At 49.7% G+C, this 19,612-nt stretch overlaps 1 protein-coding gene across 3 annotated transcripts in view; it reads right to left on the bottom strand.

Annotated features, from left to right (window-relative positions):
• Nucleotides 1–19,612, bottom strand: part of SMAD5 (SMAD family member 5) — an 85,313-nt gene that overhangs the window by 26,561 nt on the left and 39,140 nt on the right. The window contains exon 1 of one of the 3 annotated variants that reach the window (XM_029050834.2): nt 18,167–18,424. The exons of 1 other annotated variant lie outside the window; for it this stretch is intronic. The gene's annotated coding sequence lies outside the window, so the exon portion shown is untranslated. Of the gene's footprint in view, nt 1–7,752; nt 7,920–18,166; nt 18,425–19,612 lie in introns of those variants that run through there. One more of the 3 variants, XM_029050836.2, reaches the window with a different exon arrangement.

Genomic DNA, 19,612 nt, shown 5'->3' with positions numbered 1-19,612 from the left:
TTCAATCCCCTATTCGTTTGTCCATGAAATCCCATCAGTTTCTCCTCCAAGTTTTCAGGATCCATGTCTTTTCCTGCATCATGCCTCCTCGCTGATGTCCTCATCTCCTTTACCCTATTAAGATCATTTTCTAAAATGTCACTCTGCACACCACTTTCCTAATACTTTATATGGTTGCATATTCCTCTTTGCATCGGGCAGAAACTCTTGGCCACTGGCTTTAAAACAAACGGCTCTCTTCCGTACTTATCCACTGTCCTCTCACTGCAACCCGGTTAGCAACCTTCACTCCTCTCAAATGAACATGCTCACTGGGCCTTCTGTGCTTATCGTTTGCTCAATCTCTCCCACCTGCACAGAACCGCGGCACTCTTCATAGCTGGTCTTGTGAAGCAGCGTGGCTCAGTGGAAAGAGCACGGGCTTGGGAGTCAGAGGAAATGGGTTCTAATGCCCGCTCTGGCACTTGCTTGTGTGACCTTGGGCAAGCCACTTAACTTCTCTGTGCCTCAGTTTCCTTATCTGGAAAATGGGGATTAAGATGGCGAGCCCCACGTGGGACCACCAGATTACCTTGTATCTACCCCAGTGCTTAGAACAGTGCTTGGCACATAGTAAGTGCTTAAATATCATAATTATTATTACTATTATTATTGGGGAAAGAGCCTGGGGCTGGGAGACAGGAGACCTTGGCTCTAATCTCAGCTGCCCCTCTTGCTTGTGGTAATCTTGGGCGAGTAGCAACTCTTCTGTGACTCGGTTTCCTCATCTGTAAGAATGGGGATTAAAATACCTGTTCTCCCTCCCCATCAGACTGAGCACCCTGCGTATTACAGGGACTGTGATCATCAAGCAACGAACCCAGAGTTTAGCATGGCGCTTGGTAAATAAGTACTGAATAAATACCATGCATTCATTCAACTGTATTTCTTAAGCGCTTACTGTGTGCAGCGCACTATACTATTTGGGAGAGTACGATAAAACAATAAACAGACATTCCCTGCCCACAAAGAGTTTACAGTCTAGAGTAATTATTCTTCTTCCTATCATTATTACTGACAGTACTAAACTCTTCCTTTCTTCTCCTGAAATCAAATCTCCTTCAGGAGGCTTTCCCTGATTAATTTCTAATCTTCCACCTTCCCTCATAAACTGCCACTTCAACCCTCCCAAGACAACCAATCATTCGAGTACTCTCAACCCCTCCCGCAGCACTTCCGTATACTGCTCACATTACCTGGTATTTTCAACATTACTTCCTGTACATTTTACTCTGTTCCTCCTTCCTCCTATCTATATTTTATTTTAGTTTCTGCTTCCTCTACTAGACTGTAAGGTCCCTGTGGAGAGGAATAAGGTCTAGCTATTCTAGTGTACTCTCTCAAACACTTAATAGTGTCCTGCACCCAGCAGGCACTCAGTAAATCCGATTGATCATCATCATCCATCAATGGTTATTTACTGAGCACTTACTGTTTGCAGAGCACTTTACTAAGCGCTTCCAAGGAGCTTGCAGTCTAGAGGGACTGATTGGATGGCTGTGGTCAGAAACTCGATTAGCTCTACCTTGGTAGATTTTAAGGGCTACAAATCAGATTAGAGCCAATTTTGCAAATATTTTCCAGGTTTTATTCTATTTTTCTCCAATTCTGTGCCTCCTAAATCTGCAAAAATACATAAAGGCTGGTATCCAGATGCTTATGGATGGATGCCCGGGGGGGGGGGGGTCTTTTCTACCCCGGCTCCCTTTTCTGAAAAGCTCTGCTAGAGTTGTCTTACCTCTTTAGCTAGTTCACCCTCACCCCTCCTGCCCAGAGTGATCATTCAGGGGATTTCCTGCCCTCTGTCCATTATGTGACACTGCTTCAGTTGGGCAACCTCTCCCCTCTCCAGATGGCAACTCCACCCGGGACTTTTCTTTGTTTTCCAGAGAATCTTTGCTGCCACTCCCCAGGCTGCAGTGCTCCCTCTGCTAGAAGGGAGGGGGTGTCAAAGCTTGGCCACCTTAGGATGGGGTACAGGGCCAGGTGAGCCCGTAAAAGAAAGCACTCGCGTGAGTGTTTGGCCTGCGCAAGCGTGTTTTCCAGCATGGCCCTGAGAGTCGGAGGACCTGAGTTTCTAATCCTAGCTCTGCCACTTGCATGCAGTATCTTCTTTATGCCTCAGTTTCCCCAGCTATAAAATGGAGATTACATATCTGTTCTCCTTCCTTCTTAGGCTGAGCCTGGTGAGGGACAGGGACTATGTCCAACCTTATTTATCTTTTAATCTATTCTAGTGCCTAGTATTATTTAGATTGGGATCTCCCTGACGGCCAGGGACCATGTCTAATTCCTACTTGTGCATTCTCTCTCAGCTCTTCGTACAGTGCTCTGCACAGAGTAAGTGCTTAATAAATACTATAATTATTACTACAATGCTTAGCACACGCTTAACAAATACCATCGTTATTATTGTCATTATTATTATTTCTTCAGATTGCTCCAATCTGGACCAGGAGGAATGCATTAGCAGCAGTCCTGTGTTTTTGTCCTTTTGGCTTTATCCCTTTCAGGGCTGTAAAAGGGCAATTTAGCTATGGTATCCTGTTGGCCTCAACTGTGTGCCAGCTATTTAAAACACACGTGCAATTCTTCCCCATTAAATTGTATGTAAAATAATTTTGCAAGTCTCCATTAATTCCATTCCTCTGCTTCCGGATGAACCTGTGCTTATGTGGGAGAGAAGAATACGTTATTTATTAGAGATGTGCTCTGAGCTTCTGGGATCAGCTATGTATCTCTGAAACAACTGGGCTTGGGGACCATAGGCCCACCACATTAACTAACATGCTCACCCTCTTCCTTTAGTGGCCTTCTCTATGATGGCGTGGCGCCAGGCATGGAGCAGGGAGCCTGGTGACGCATACGCTGACTGCATCAGCACACATCACTTCACCTTCCTCCCTCGGCGAGTGCCACAGAGCCCCCAGAAACAGCCGCCAGAAGAGGAAAGAGAGGGGCGTGTCTCTATCGGGCTCAAGAGGGCCGCCGGCACCAAGAACAGAAGTGGGAGGGGAGAATGCGGACAATGGTCAGAAACTCTCTGTCCTCCTTAGGCCGCACTAGGTCACCCTCTGGGGTCCCCGTCCTCGACTGGTGACCTCGCTATTTTGGGCAACCTTACTGTCCTTCATTCATTTGTATTTATCGAGCTCTTACTGTGTGCAAAGCACTGTATTAAGCGCTTGGGAGAGTACACTATAACAATAAAAGACACATTCCCTGCCCACAACGAATTTACATGAGTTTATGCTCTGCACCACCCCTCTCCTCTTCGCTTGCTTGGAAGCAGAAGTGAGCGGTGCGGAGGGGGTCCATTCCACTACGTATTTACAAAATACTCCGGCTGGTTTCGATGACAGATGGGTCAAGCTGAATCCACAGTGATCATAACTACAGCAATTCCGCTCTTCCCCCAAGGAAGTCACTGGAGTGCAGCTGGCCGGAAAAGGAATTGGGAGGAGTCCAGCAGCCTTAGATACCCATTTGCTTTCCATTTCACTTTTGAGGGGGTGCTAGTTGATGCTGATTTTTAAATTTATAGAACTTGACTTCAATCCAAATGAAAAACCCAACCAAAATCAAATTTGAAAAATCGATCTACCCATAGGGGCAGACGGTGAGGAATTGTGACAAAGGAATCTCCTCAGCCGAGCGGCTGGAGGGGTGACAGGAATTTCCGTCTTCGTGCGCTATTGGAGTTTGGCGAAAAATGCCAGAGGCCAAACCCAGAGGTCAAAGTTGAGGCGCAGCAAGAACTGGAAAAGGAAATCTGCACTGCCTCCCTCAATTTTAAATTAGGAGAATTCAGCCTCCAGGGTTACTGTTCCAACTGTACTGAATTCCCACAACACTTAGCTAGTGTCAGAACATTTATTTCTTAAGCGGGAGCTTTACAGACCCCAATTTGCAGAAATGTCCTGACCTTTCAAAATTTGCAAACAAAACCCCAACAAGACCAACGAGTACAGCATTAAGAAACAGCACATCTGTCAGCCTCACTTTTCTCCATTTCATACTCCCCCGCCGTCCAGCTTTGGGTCTATCCTGCCTTTGACATTAGCAGAAATTCAAATTTAGAGATTAGTTATTTAAACCAGACTCTCCTGGAGGGTACAGCTTTGCAAACCCACAGCCCTAGTACAGGACCATGGGACTGGCACAGGGATCAATATAAATTGGTTGTGGAGGAGGATGATGAATAACGAGTACAGAAACACTGGTAGGCAGATTCATTTTGCGCCAGGCATCGACTCCAGTCTTACTGAGGGGAGTAGAGGGGCAAATGAGGGTGGAGGTGGCAAAAGCGGGAGCCTGCTGGATCCTGACTGGCGTGGCTGCCTGGCCTGGGGCCCCCGAGCCTCCACGGACTCCGGTTCCACCTCTGCCAGATGCCACACAGTGCCATCTGGCACTCGCCTGCGGTCGGATAGCACTGGGGAGACGGGAAGCAACTGTGGCAGCTGTGTCCCATGGAGGCAAGAACGGGTCCTATAGACTGAAAGCTTGATGTGGGCAGGGAGCGTGTCCAACAGCTCTGTGTACTGTACTCTCCAGAGCACTCAGTACAGTGCTCTGCCCACAGTGAGAGCTCAAGTACGACTGATTGAATAAATACCACCGTTTGACAGCTGAAGACCAGATGCTGTTAATGATCATAAGAGGGATGTCCGATGCCCGCCCCGAGCATTTAATAATTGCTTCCTGCTGTTACACACTACCTTAGCCCCAGATTTTGAAGTGCACCTAGGCCAGGGGTGAGCAAAACCCAATTTGCTGGCTGTATTTCACCAGCTAAGCCATTTAATATGGCCTCCGGGCCGACACCGGGGGGCAGTCTTCTGGTGGGTGGCTGCCCCCTGGGTCAGGTAGGTGCAGGGGTTTCGGGACAGTGAGTCCACGGAGGGACTGGAATCGGGACAAGATGCTCTGCGTAGAGTTGGCTACAATCCCACAGCTGAAATCTCAGTGGGGTCTTTGGCTCCTGCGGCTGCCCAGCCACATACAAAATGTGGTGAGTGGTCCCTGGGCCTGATCTACTTTGGATGGTAGCTCGAAAGCAGTAGAAATGAAATGTTCCCTGCCCAAGCTCGCTCAACTTCAGATTCCCTTTTAATGACTCCCCTGCGTCCACTCTGTCACGTTCCCTGGCTAGTGGCTTTCTCCAAAAATAGCTGCAACTCACCAACCAGTGTCACCACCAAAAAAAGGTCCTTCTGTCCCTATTTCTTCCTCCTTTCCACCCATACAGAATCCTGTATGAGCTTTATCCACCCCAGCACTTAGTAGAGTGCCTGGCACAGAGTAAACACTTAAAAAATATCATCATCATTATTATTACAAGCTGGGCCCGGCTTGGGGTTTGGACAAGCGTAAAGTTGAAATTGGTCAGGCATTCTTTTGGGGCCAGAGAGACCACAGCAGGGCCACAGGAGCACCACTGACTTAGACTTTCCACTTTTCCTGAAAACCAGTTCAGTGAGAGTTGAAATTTTCCCATCTTTACCAAACAGAGAGAACATAGACCTCACTTCCGAGCAGCCAATTGTGGACAGACAGTGGTTTCACATGCGGGCAGTAACCCGAAACTGCTGGGACTACGCTTTCATTCAATAGTATTTATTGAGCGCTTACTATGTGCAGAGCACTGTACTAAGCGCTTGGAATATACAATTCGACAGCAGATAGAGACAATCCCTGCCCATTGACGGGTTTACAGTCTAATTGGGGGAGACAAAAACAATAGCAATAAATAGAATCAAGGGGATGTACATCTCATTAACAAAATAAATAGGGTAATAAAAATATATACAAATGAGCAGATGCGCACAGTGCTGAGGGGAGGGGGAGGGAGAGGGGGAGAAGCAGAGGGAAAGGGGGGGAAAAGGAGGTGAAGGGGGGGGCAGAGAGGGAGCAGAGGGAAAAGGGGAAGCTCAGTCTGGGAAGGCCTCTTGGAGGAGCTGAGCTCTCAGTAGGGCTTTGAAGAGGGGAAGAGAGTTAGTTTGGCAGAGGTGAGGAGGGAGGACATTCCGGGACAGCGGGAGGATGTGGGCCAGGAGTTGATGGCGGGATAGGCGAGAACGGTGGACGGTGAGGAGGTGGGCGGCGGAGGAGAGGAGCCTATGGGGTGGGCAGTAGAAAGAGAGAAGGGAGGAGAGGTAGGAGGGGGCAAGGTGATGGAGAGCCTTGAAGCCTAGAGTGAGAAGTTTTTGTTTCATGTGGAGGTTGATAGGCAAGCACTGGAGGTTTTTAAGAAGGGGAGTGACAATGCCCAGAGCGGTTCTGCAGGAAGATGAGCCGGGAACACTTCCCAGGAACCCATGAGGCTAGCTAGGCCTGACCTCTCCCCTGGGGAGTTCATCCACTCCCATAGTTACTCCTTCCACCTCTATGCGAAAAGAGCTTGGGAGTCAGAGGACGTGGGTTCTAATCCTGGTTCCGCTACTTGTCTGCTGTGTGACCTTGGGCAAGTCACAACTTCTCTGTGCCTCAGTTACCTCATCTGTAAAAATGGGGATTAAAAAATTGTGAGCCCCACATGGGACAATCTGATTACCCTGTATCTATGCACTTAAATACCATAATAATAATAATTATTATTATTATGTGGATGACTCCCAAATCTACCCCCCTAGCCCCAATCTCCCTCAGGCAGCAAACCCTCATCTCCTTCTGCCTCTCAAGACAACTTACTCATTCTGCCTTATTCTCATCTCTCTCACCATTGACCTCTTTCTCATGCTCTTACCACTGCCTGGAAATCCCCTACACCACATCTCATAGTCCGCCGTCCTCCCCATGTTAAACAGGAAGCAGTGTGGCCTGGTGGTAAGAGCATGGGCCTGGGAATCAGAGGACCTGGGTTCTAATCCCAGGTCTGCCATTTGTCTGCTATGTGACCTTGGGACATGTCACTTAATTCCTCTGTGCCTCAGCTGCCTCATCTGTAAAATGGGGATTAAGATTGTGTACTTGATGTGGGGCGTGGACTATGTCCAACCTGATTATCTACCCCAGTGCTTTGCACAGTGCCTGGCATATTGTAAGCACTTAAATACCATAAAAAAGCAACACAAAAAACAAAACAGGGACTGACTGTTCAGCTCCTCACCCTATTTCTCCCTGTTACCTCATCAACACTTTCCCACGGGTATTCACCCCTCAGTCAGTCAACTGTACTTACTGAGCACTTACTGTATGCAGAGCACTGTACTAAAAGCTTGGGAGAATACAACAGTCAACAGACATATTCCCTACTCCCCCCCCCCAGTCCCTCGCCCACCCCTGGAAATCTCATCTCCTCCAGGAAGCATAAGCTGATTAATTTCTCCTCTCCCCACCTTATTCTCCCCAGCTGCCACCTTACCACTTATCTCAACCCGTCAAAGGACATATCTTACGTAACACATTATTTAAGCAATAACTCATGAGTATATTTCCCCTTCTAAACTGTGAGCTCGTCGTGGGCAGGGATTGTCTCTCCTGCTGTATTTTACTTACCAAGCGCTTAAGTTCAGCGCTCTGCGCACAGTAAGCACTCAATAAATACGACTGAATGAATCAGTATTTCCTTCTTCCTCCTTGAAGTAATTGGTTTTGGGGTCTAGCTCCTTCTCTGGACTGGAAGCAGGGCTTACTCTCCCAAGCGTTTCACACAGTGCTCTGCACCCAGTAAGTACCCAATCAATGTTACTTGCAGATGATCATTTATACCTTCTGGCAGCGGGGTCCTGGTTGTGTCCAAGTCAGCTCGGACCCTGATCAGCCTTCTGGACTGGGCGGTGCGGGTCACTGATCTGCTTTTCCTTCTCTGACTAGCATCCCTTCTGGGCTGCCCTGAACCAAGAAGGACTCCTGCAGGGTTCTAGACCCCATGCTGAAAACAAAGGTTTAGGAAATCTAAGTGCTATTTAAAAAAAACCTTGAAAGTGAATTTAGTCATCTAATGCTATTACCCCACAGTCTGCAGGTAAAAAATTACAACAAATTTAACACACGGTTAACCTCGCTGGCAATCTCAGGGCAGAAAAAGGACATAACTGCAGAGAATAAAAAGTTTGTACTTCCAAACTGCTTCACCTAACCTTTAAAAGCAGGTCGGAGAGCTACAGAATTTGATGCTGAAACATCGATGCTTAAAGGACTGTTTCAGAAATTTTCCCTCCATTCTCCATCCCGTAGTTGTTCTGAGAAAGGCAACTTTGAAAAATGAGGTTTCCCCACTTTTCCCAACTGGTGCTCTTCATGAGGACACGTGAGCTTTATTTTAATACTTCAGTGAAACAAGTTTAACCTAAAAGGAAAAAAAAATATTCCCCAGTGGTACTGCAGTATTCAGGCCACAAAGATACGCACTAATTCTAAAAATTCAAAGAGCTATGATTAAACCACGGGAATTGTTTCTTGCCAGCAGGTTCAAAAACTTGGAAAATATTTCTAGATTAGAGGGGAGTCTGGCCTGCAGGTGAGTCTAGTGTGGTCACTTCCCGTGTTTAATTTCAACAGGCCTTGGTACTCGGCCCGGCCTTTGAGGGTTTTCTTTCTACTGCTCTTTCCCAGCTGTTACCTCAGGGTGAGCACTCCCTCCCCAGCCCTGACACTTCAAAGGAAGTAAGTGGGAAGAAGCAAAAACAAAAATCCAGCCGCCCACCAGTTCCCTAGAGCCAGAGTTTTGTCTTTGAAGTCTGGGCTGTCTCTTTGGTCTTCCGTGGTCTGACTGTTCCAACCCTGCACAATTTATGGGGGACGGAAATAAGTCCCTTGACCCATCTTCCTCAAAATTGTGCTCTCTCCCCATCCCAAGAACACTGGAGGGGCTCCTAATTTCTCCCGCATCGGGACACAGCTCCCAAAAGTGATCAAAGCCATCACCAGCTAAGGAAATCTTTTCTAGCATAGCATCTAGGGCCTATTGAAACACACCTTCCTCTGCTCTCCATTAAATCTGCTGTCCAAATTTTTTTGTTACCAAAATTTGAAAACTGGTTTAAAGAAAAAGATAACTAGTATTTAGAAGAGAAAATGTGATGTTCATACTGATTTTAGTCACCTTTAAATTGCAATTCCCGCAATTCCAACAGCTTACTGAAGTCCCAAGACACTCCGCAGCGTTACGTTCAAACACTTTCCAATGACTATCGTTAGCTATCCCCTTTACCTCACAGCTCATGCATCACCCCTTATCCCCCAGTAGCCAACTCATCCTTCTCCAATAGCTGTGTAGGGGGGTTTAGTAGGAACAGATCCACGTCTGTGCATTTCTCTCTCTACCTTCTGTGACATAGGCAACTTCCAGTCTGCACTTCCAGAGATGCCGTAGAGAATACCAAGGTGAGCAGGTAAGCCCCACAAAAACATATTTCCTAAGCCAGCCTTGCCAACTTCCAAACCCCTCCTTAGTTTTATCAAATGTAGGCAATCCAAAACTAAGGCTATACATCACTGTCCCCAAGAGTTCTTAGTACCAAAAAAGACCCCCAAACCTCTCAAAAGAGCAAATGGAAGCATTTAATTCAGGCTAAGCCAGTGCCAACCTTTAGAACGCTATTGATAACACCTCTTGGGGGAATAGGAATCATTCCCATGGGGATTCTCTAAGAGCCTTAAACACATACAAAATCCAGGACTTGCCCCTTCATAGATTATGAGCCCCATGAAGGACCTTGTCCCTGTCTGACTGCCACCTGTGTACTTTTTCCCAGCACTTAGCACTGGGCCCTGAGTGCAGTAAGTGCTTAATATATGCTATTAAGGTTACCACTACCTGGCACAGCTCCCCACAGCTGGGCTGAGAACAGGCTGCAGCACAGCAATGACAGCATGGCTGACCCAGAAGTAGTTGGGAACAAACAGGAAGTGCAACAATCCTCACTTTCAAGGCCTTCCCTCACAGGCAGCTCTGGGTCCTTCAGCATCCCAAAGAAGAGAGCTACAACCCACTTCCTCATTGGTCCAAATCACTTCTGATTCCATGGCACCGGGAATGTCTTCTTACAACAGGGCACTCTGAATGTTATCCAAACCCAGATTGGTTTGGGCCGCTTGGCCTGGAAACAGCTCTAATTTTAGCACTAAACTTTACCTCTTCCCATCGCTCCCAGATTCAATGCCCCTGGACGGGGGGAAAGGAGTGAGATGGAATCCTACTGGAGATTTTTGGCCTGATTCGCCACCTCAAGGCAATGGTGGAACTGCAGTGTAAGTTCACTGTAGGCAGGGAATGCGTCCGTTATTTGGTGTGTTGTACTCTCCGAAGCTTTCGGGACAGTGTTCTTCACAGAGTGAGCACTCAATAAATACAACCAGTTGACTGCAGAACCAAGATAATGGACAAGGATTGGGTCAAAGGATTTTCGGTACCCGTGGAGGGAGTCATGGCTTACTACGGGTGATCCAGCTAGTATCATACAAACCAACATGGCCCAACCCTCAAGTGAGTAATAAATGGGAAACTTGAAAGCAGTGGGTTTGAATTATCCCATCCCTCAAGACTGTAAGCTCATTGTGGGCAGGCATGTGACTACCAACTCTGTCGTACTGTAATCTCCCAAGTGCTTAGTACAGTGCTCTGCACATAGTAAGTGCTCAATAAATACGATTGATTGACTTTGACTATTTCAGCTGAACCAAGGAGTGGGAAGAGGGGCCAACTGGCTGATTAACTAGCCTGAGTTCGCAGAATGTGGCTTTTACAAGCAGCGTGTTTCTGGCCCAGTTACAGCTCCTACAGTCCTTCACCCCTTTTGACTAAAGACTTTGACACATCTCTCTCATTCAACCCGCCACCAACTACTACCGCGGGTTCCACCTTTACATCATCTCTAGAACCTACCCCATCTCTCCAACCAGACTCCTACCACGCTGATCCAAGCACTTATTATATCCCATCCCGTCAACTGCATCGGCCTCCTCGCTGACCTCCCTGCCTCCTGTCTCTCCCCACTCCAGTACACACTTCACTCTGTTGCCCGAAAACGTTTTGAAAAAAACAAACATTTGAACCACTTCTCCCCACTCTTCAAAAACCTCCAGAGGCAGTGGCTACCCGTCTATCTCTACGTCGAACAGAAATTCCTTACCATCAGCTTTAAGGCACTCAATCTGCTCTCCTCGTACCTATCTGACCTCACTAATCTCCTACTACAACCCAGCCCACACACTCTCTTCCTCCAACACCAACCTACTCACTGTGCCTCCACCTCATCTAGCTCTCTGCCAAGCCCTTGCCCATGTCCTTCCCTCTGGCCTGGAAGTCCCCCCACCCCACAATTGACAGACCATTACTCTCTCCAACAACAGAGGCCTACTAAAATCATATCTCCACCAAGAGGACTTCCCTGACTAATCCCTCCTTTCCCCATACTATTTGCTCTCCTTTCCGTTCCACATATGACCGTGGGCACTTAAGCACTTTGATACTCACCTCATCTCCAGCCCCATAATTCTACTTCCATTTTCTCCTATCTGTAATTTATTTTAATGGCTGCCTCCTCCTCTATAAGACAAGCACCTGGTGGGCTGATAGCATATCTATCAATTCTACTGCATCATAGTGTCCCAGGTGCTTAGAACAGTGCTCTTCGCCCAGTAAGCAATCAGTAAATGCCAACTTCTCACTATTGGCTTCAAAGCTCTCCATCACCTTCACCTCTCCTACCTCACCTCCCTTCTCTCCTTCTACAGCCCAGCCCGCACACTCCGCTCTTCTGGTGTTAATCTTCTCACTGTGCCTGGTTCTCGCCTGTCCCACCCTCAACCCCTGGCCCATGTCCTACCTCTGGCCTGGAATGCCCTCCCTCCTCACATCTGCCAAACTAGGACACTTTGTTCCTTCAAGGCCCTACTGAAAGCTCAGCTCCTTCAGGAGGCCTTCCCAAACAAAAGCCCCCCCTTTTCCTCCACTCCTCCCCTCCCCATTGCCCCGACTCGCTCCCTCTATACCCCCTCCCCACCCCACAGCACTTTTGTATCTATGTACATATTTATTATTCTATTTATTTATTTTATTAAGGATGTGTGTATATATATATAATTCTATGTATTCATATTGATGCTATTGATGCCTGTTTACTGGTTTTGATGTCTGTCTCCCCCCTTCTAGATTGTGAATCCGTTATTGGGCAGGGATTATCTGTTGCTGAATTGTACTTTCCAGGTGCTTAGTACAGTGCTCTGCACACAGTTAGTGCTCAATAAATGCTACTGAATGAATACATAATAAGTTTGTAGGGAAACCTTTCTTTTCCCCTTTCACACAACAGAATCTCCCTTAGTCAGTCGGTCAATCGTATTTATTGAGAGCTTACCGTGTGCAGAGCACTGTAGTAAGCACTTGGGAGAGTACAATATAACAGACACATCCCCTGCCCACAAGCTTAGAATCTAGAGAGGGAGGCAGGCATTAATATAAATAAATACATTACGAATACATACAAAAGTACCATAGGGCTGGGAGGGGGGATGAATAAAGGGAGCAAGTCAGGGCGATGCAGAAGAGAATGGAAGAAAAGGAAAGGAGGGCTTAGTCAGGGAAGGTCTCTTGGAGGAGACGTGCCTTCGATAAGGCTGTGAACGGGAGGAAAGTAATTGTCAGATATGAAGAGGGAGGGCGTTCCAGGCCAGAGGCAGGATGTGGGCGAGAGGTCGGCGGCAAGGTAGACGAGATCGAGGTATGGTGAGAAGGTTGGCATTAGAGGAGCGAAGCGTGCAAGCTGGGTTGTAGTAGGAGAGTAATGAGTTGAAGTAGAAGGGGCCAAGGTGATTGAGTGCTTTAAACCTGATGATGGTAGGGAGCTTCTGTTTGATGCGGAGGAGGATGGGCAACCGCTGAAGGTTCTTGAGGAGTGGGGAAACATGGCCTGAATGTTTTTCTAAGAAAATGACCTAGGCGGCAGAGTGAAGTATGGAGTGGAGTGGGGAGAGACAGGAGACAGTGAGGTCAGCAAGGAGGCTGAGAGAGTAAACATGGTGTGATAGGATAAGTGCTTGGATTAACGTGGTAGCAGTTTGGCTGGAGAGAGGATTTTAGCAATGTTGTGAAGGTTGAACTGACAGTATTTAGTGATGGACTGAATATGTGGGTTGAATGACAGAGAGGAGTCAGGGATAACGCCAAGGTTACCGGTTTGTGAGAAAGAAAGATGGTGGTGCCATCTACAGTGATGGGAAAGTCAGGGAAAGGACAGGATTGGTGGGGGGGAGGGAGAATAAGGAATTCTGTTTTAGACAAGTTAAGTTTGTGGTGACCTTGGCAGGACATCCAAATAGAGATGTCCTGAGGGCGAGGGGAAATGCGAGACCACAGAGAGGGAGAGAGATATCACACCAATGTGCTTTCTGTTGACTTCAGTTGAGCAGTTTCTCAGGGGTTTGGGAGCCTTAGGCTCCCAAAGTAAAGGCCGGGAGGAAACGATCAAAGAACTCCACAGTAGGAAGCACAGAGGGAGGAAGGGGGGGGGGGTGAAGAGAAGACATGGGGGCTTTTAAGAAGGTGGAGGATGGGGGCCGACGACATGCATGACGGGGTATGAGGTAATAGTGATGACTGGCACATCTTAACTGGTGCAAAAATCGGATACGAAATCCTCCAAAGAGTACTTGGGTTATCAACTCTGGCAACCTGCCTGTCTACTGCCATAAGGGATGGACTAAACGGTCACTCTCTGCCAGTGTTACCAAAGGTAAAATAGGAAGTGTGATCTTCAGGTATATACATTTGCCTTGTGGACGAATTAAATTTTTCCTTCAATCAGTCCGAAATTGATGGAATGGGTTTCACTGATCAAAGTATTAATGAAGCAAGGTCCATCAAGCCAAAGTATAGCTCTTTCTTCAACCCATGAAGGGACCATAGAGTCAATTACATTAAAAGTTACAGACTGATTCTCCAGCCCTGTAAAAAAAAAAAAAAAAAGCAGAAAGCAGCTCGCTGCACCTCTGTCTAATGTACGGAATCAAGTGATCACGGAATCAAGTGATCATTGCCGCAAATCATCAGGCCTGAGTTCCTAATGACAACAGGAAACAGACAGGTTTCCCCAGGTGTAATTATGGCCCTAGTCATAATGCCCCTCCAGGGTCAGCCAAGGATTAAAAACCCAACCGTGGGGGAAAGCGGGATTTACTTGCCACTTCTTCGGAATGCAACTCACAATCACACTCCCAGCAAAAGGTTGCATAACAATGAACAGCAAACTGACTCAAGCTCCATTAGGAGCAGCATTCTACCCCGACCTCCTGCCCAAATTAACAGCTACCTTTGCCAGAGGGAAAAGAAATGTGCCTTGCATCTACCTAGCCGTCCAGTCCATTTCAGTGTCGCCTACCACGACTACGCAGACCCCAGACAGCAAGATACTGCGGGAGATCGGAAGCACTCGTGCCGGCTAAAATCTCATTCTATTTTTAAAACCTCTTCCGTGCTCTCTCTCCCTCCGTAATCTCAATTAAAAACTACTCCATTTAGAGACGGGTGCATATTACACTGGAGGAGGGCCGACTCTCCGTGACCACTTCCGTTTGGCTCATCTGTCTAGATGTATGTCCTGTTCACATACAGCCTGTTCACAAGGCTGGTGGGAAGGCCTTGTCCATGTGGGCAAATGTGGCTGGAAAGACTGCTGTGCAACAGACACACCCTCCTGCATCGCGTGCCTGTAGATAGGCTTTCCCTGAGCTAATGTATTTGTCCCACACACTAAGCCGCTCTGTTCTCCAGCCCGGCTCTTTGCAGCCTGATCTTCCTCCAAGCCTCCACCAGAGGAAAGCCACCCCCCTCCCGAATGTTGTGCGTTGAACTGGTTTGACTGCTGTTTTGATTCCAGTGCACTCTCAGCTCCCAATAAGCACTCAATAAATACCACTGATTGATCAACTGATCTCCCAACAGTCCACAGCTCTTTCACTTTGGTTAGAAGAATACAAGAGAGAAAGCTTATCAGTCAACCAACTTATGGTATTTATTGAGAACTTACTGTGGGCAGAGCACCGTACTAAGCGCTTGGGAGAGTCCACTACAACAGAGCTGGACAGGCACATTCTCTGCTCTCAGGGGGCTTTCAGTCTAGAAGGGGTCAGTGGTGTCACCGATGTAGCTCTTCATGTCCCCTGTAGTTCGCCTTCAGAGGACTGCTGCAAGAGGGTGCTTCAGATCCACCTGCTTATCAAGGTACGGTGGAAAAGCCGCTAGCACCTAGAAATTTCCGGCACACCGACTCCCTAACTTGCAGAAGAGGACGGCATAACAACTGGCTCCTAACAGACAATGGAAAGGAGGTAGTGGGAAGAGGATCTGGAAGAGAAGTGTAGGTGTCTGACAAGGAGAAGGGTCAAGTTGAGTACAGGTGTTTGGGTTGGAAGCAGAGGGGGGTGGTGTAGGGAAGAACTTGAAGAGTAAAAGGGAATCGTATACTGGTGAGGACTAAATGTGGGATGGTTGCCAGGTGGTAGAGGTGGGTTTAAGATAGAGTTGAACAAAAGCTGCCTGAACAACTCACTGATTATCTGGGAGGGTACGCTGTGGTTTTCTTTCGGTCTTCCTTGAATTTTACATGCTCTCCCTGTTTCCCCCTAAAAAAAAATAATATATATATATATATATATTTTCTTCTTGATGTTCTCTGGAGGCAAAAAAAATAAAAAGGAAAAAAAAGACTGTGCCCCAGGAATTCAAAATGTTTTTTGAAAAAATCCCATGTATTCTACAATTTGCACTTTCAGTTATTTCCACCTGCTTTGGGGTATATTTGGATGAATTTATACACGTTGCCAATACATATGACATGAAACCTACTAGAAGTGCTGGAAAACCTCCTAAGAATGAAGCATTCTATTGGGTAGGAGGACAATTTGACTCACCTAATGTGACTATGACCCTACAAAATTTGGCAGGCTATAAAAGATAAAACTGGGTTCTTCCATTTCATTCATTCGATCATATTTATTGAATGCTTACTGTGTGCAGAATCCTGAATTAGGCACTTGGGAGAGTACAATAATAAACAATAATAAACACATTCCCTGCCCACTAGGAGCCCACAGGTGGGGGGTTGGGGAGTAGACAGATATCAATACAAATAAATTAGAGGTATGCACCTAAGTGCTGTGGGGCGGGGAGGGGGAAGAACAAAGAGAGATAGTCAACCAGACCCTGCCCAGAGGCAGAAGGTGGACTAGGGGTGGGAGGTCAGAAGACTGGATGGAGGCCCAGAGAGAAGGTTAGCACTGGAGGTGTGCGTGCAGGCCGGGCTGTAGAAGGGAGAGTGGGGAGGTGAGGTAGGAGGGAGTAAGGTGGTGGAGTAGCCAACAGCTAGGAGTCTTTGTTTGATGTGGAGGGGGACGGGCAACCGCTGGAGTGTTTTGAGGGGCGGGGGTGACATGTCACATTCTGTTCTGAAATAATGGAAACCTTTCTCAAATTTTCAGTTGACAATATGCTCATCTATTCCCCTCCTTACTGCTCGTTATGCAAAACAGGACCATTTGCAAAGTCGTCGTCGTCGTCGTCCCGTCCCCGTCCCCCCCCCCCCGTCCCCCCCCCCCCCCCCCGCCAAATGACAAGAGAGAACACAAGACTTCAAAACTTTTTCAAAGAAAAGATTAGGTAAACAAACCGGCCTGGCCCGCCCCCTCGCCCCCTCAGCGTTTAACACCACAGCCCTTGGCCAGCACCGCCGGCTAGAAATGAATGCCTTTTTCAAATCTCCAGCCGGTCAGGAAACAATGTCTCTACAATCAAGATACAATCAAGCCGGGCATCCCCCACTCCAGGCGGGCCTATCGCCAGGCGTCCACCCTCGGTGTGGCATCGAAAACCATCAAGAGGGGAATCATTGGGTTAAACATTGGGTTTAACTCCAGGAATACGTTCAAAATACATACTCTCCCTCTCCGACCCCGCGACCGAACGATGGCTTAAGAACCAGGTCTGCTCGCTAGGACCAACTCCAACTCGAGTGGGATCTGCAAGGCACTAAACAAAAAAGGTCGAGTACTCTGAGACTGGACAAACCTCCAGGAGAAAGTTGGGCCGCGGGGGGGGGGGGGGGGGGGGCAGGGGCGGTGTAGAAAATGTCCTCATCGTAAGCCCAACAGGGCATTTGGGGCTGAGAAAACGGGGCCCACCACCCGGCTTTCCCTTTTAACGGTTCCACCGATCCACCGGGGAGGACCCCGATTCTCACTCTCTGAAAGAGCCCGCTTTGGGTAAATCCCGAGGATAACTGCGACCGTCCTTCCTCCTCGGAAGCTTGGGTCGGACAGCGAGCGCAGTTACGTCTGCGTGACGGCTCCCTCGGCGGGGTCTGATTTCAAACGGCTCGCACACGACGGGGACGGCCTCCTTCAGAAAGCAACACCAACGGGAGGGAGGAGGGGAGTGAAACAAAATATGAAAATGCCCAAAACCAAAGGAAAAAAAACCCCACCCGCCCCATCCTTCCGCCTGGTCTAGAAGGGAGCACCTCCCGTCAACCTGGGATTTTCCCCAAACGCTCCGGGGGAACCGTCCGGATCTACCGGTTGGACGAGGCGAGGCGGCCCTCGCGCCACCCGGGCGGCGTCCGTGGCGGCCTCTCGCGCCCTCCGGCGAGGTCGCGCCGGGTTGGGGAAGCCCATCCCCGGCCTCGACCCGTGGCTCTACTTCCAAGAGTCACCGGGCCCTCGACGCCGGCCTCGCACCGTGAACGCGCGGCCCAAGCCCCCGCCCCCCAACGGAGCCCCTCGGCCGGGGCTCTTTTCGGGAACCGAGGTCGATTCAGGTCGCGCACCTCTCCGGGGCATCCTGCCGTGCTCTACCCTCCGTTCCCCCCCGGCCGACGTGGAGCCGACGGCTACCGGGGCTCAGCCCGGCCTGCCCACGCGCCGTTAGCGAGCGGCCTCCCGGAGGCCCGGCGCTCCCGGAGGGGGGGCTTCGGGTTCCTTCTGGCGGCCCGCTCGGGGGCCCTCGGAGGTGGTGGCCGGCTCCCGGCCCCGGCCGAGGCCCCGGCTCGGCGGCGCTTCCCGGACCCACGACCCGGCGGGGGCGGCCGCCTCGGGGGCTCCTCGGCCCTACCGCCGTCCCCTCCGCCCGCCGGCTCCCTCCTTCGGTCCCCCCGGCCCCGCGCGTTAGAGCCGGGGGCCCTGCACTCACCAGGCCTCGGCGGAGTCCCGCGGCGACGTGGGGAGGACGGGGGAAGGGGAGCGAGGAGGAGGCGGCGGACAGCGCCGCTAGGCTTCTCAATCAACTTTATTAGTAGCCCCGCCACGGACACGGGCCGCCGGCGCTCGCTCACTCGCTCCCCTGACCGACCGGCCGGCCGACCGGCGAGGAGGACCCGGATGGTGGTGGTTGGAAGGGGCGGGAAAACCAAGCCGGGGGAAGCGGTCCCAGACGCCCGCAGAGCCGTAGGGCTTCGGCGCATGCGCCCCCACCCTCCGCGCTCGGGCGCGCCGAAAAGAGCTCGCCGAGGCGGCGGAAGGCGGAGGCCGCTAGCGGACCGCCCGGTTTCCGCACATTTCTGGGAGGCCGGCCGGGCCGCCACCGGGCCGCCACCGGGCCGGGGAGTCGGAGGTCATCCGTTCGAATCCCGGCTCTGCCGCTGGTCAGCTGGAGGAGGACTTTGGGCAAGTCGCTTCACTTCTCTGGGCCTCAGTTACCTCATCTGGAAAGTGGGTATGAATAATAATATTGGTATTTGTTAAGCGCTTACTATGTGCAGAGCACTGTTCTAAGCGCTGGGGTGGATACAGGGTAATCAGGTTGTCCCATGTGAGGCTCACAGTTAATCCCCATTTTACAGATGAGGTAACTGAGGCACAGAGAAGTGAAGTGACTTGCCCACAGTCACACAGCTGACAAGTGGCAGAGCCGGGATACGAACTCATGACCTCTGACTCCCAAACCCGTGCTCTTTCCACTGAGCCACGCTGCTTCTCCACTGAGCCACGCATGAAGACCCTGAGCCCCATGGGGGACAAACTGATCACCTCGTATCCTCTCCAGCGCTTAGAACAGTGCTTGGCACATAGTAAGCGCTTAACAAATGCCATCATCATCATCATTATTATTATTCCCACGATGACACCAACAACAGCAGCAGCAGCGGACACCCCGAATTCGAACCCTCGGGGGCTAACCTTCACACCTCTCTCCTCACACACTAGAGAGAACCAACTTCCTCCTCAGGTCCCACAGCCCCGACCTGAACACCTCCTGGGCAGCATGGCTCGGTGGAAAGAGCACGGGTTTAGGAGTCGGAGGTCATGGGTTCTAATCCCAGCTCCATCACCTGTCAGCTGTGTGACTTTGGGCAGGACACTTCACTTCTCAATACCTCAGTTCCCTCATCTGTAAAATGGGGATGAAGACTGTGAGCCTCACGTGGGACAACCCGATGACCCTGTATCTACCCCAGCGCTTAGAACAGTGCTCGGCACATAGTAAGTGTTTAACAAATACTGACATTATTACACTCACCGTGGGCGGGGAACGTATCTACCAACTCTATTGTCTTGGGCTCCCTCCAGCCCTCCGTACGGTGCCCCGAACACAGTGGAGCGCTCAATTAAAGGGATCGATGGCACGGCCCCATTCCCG

This window comes from Ornithorhynchus anatinus, chromosome X1 (assembly GCF_004115215.2).
Source record: "Ornithorhynchus anatinus isolate Pmale09 chromosome X1, mOrnAna1.pri.v4, whole genome shotgun sequence".
NCBI lineage: Eukaryota > Metazoa > Chordata > Mammalia > Monotremata > Ornithorhynchidae > Ornithorhynchus > Ornithorhynchus anatinus.
This window is presented reverse-complemented; position numbering and strand designations above follow the sequence as displayed.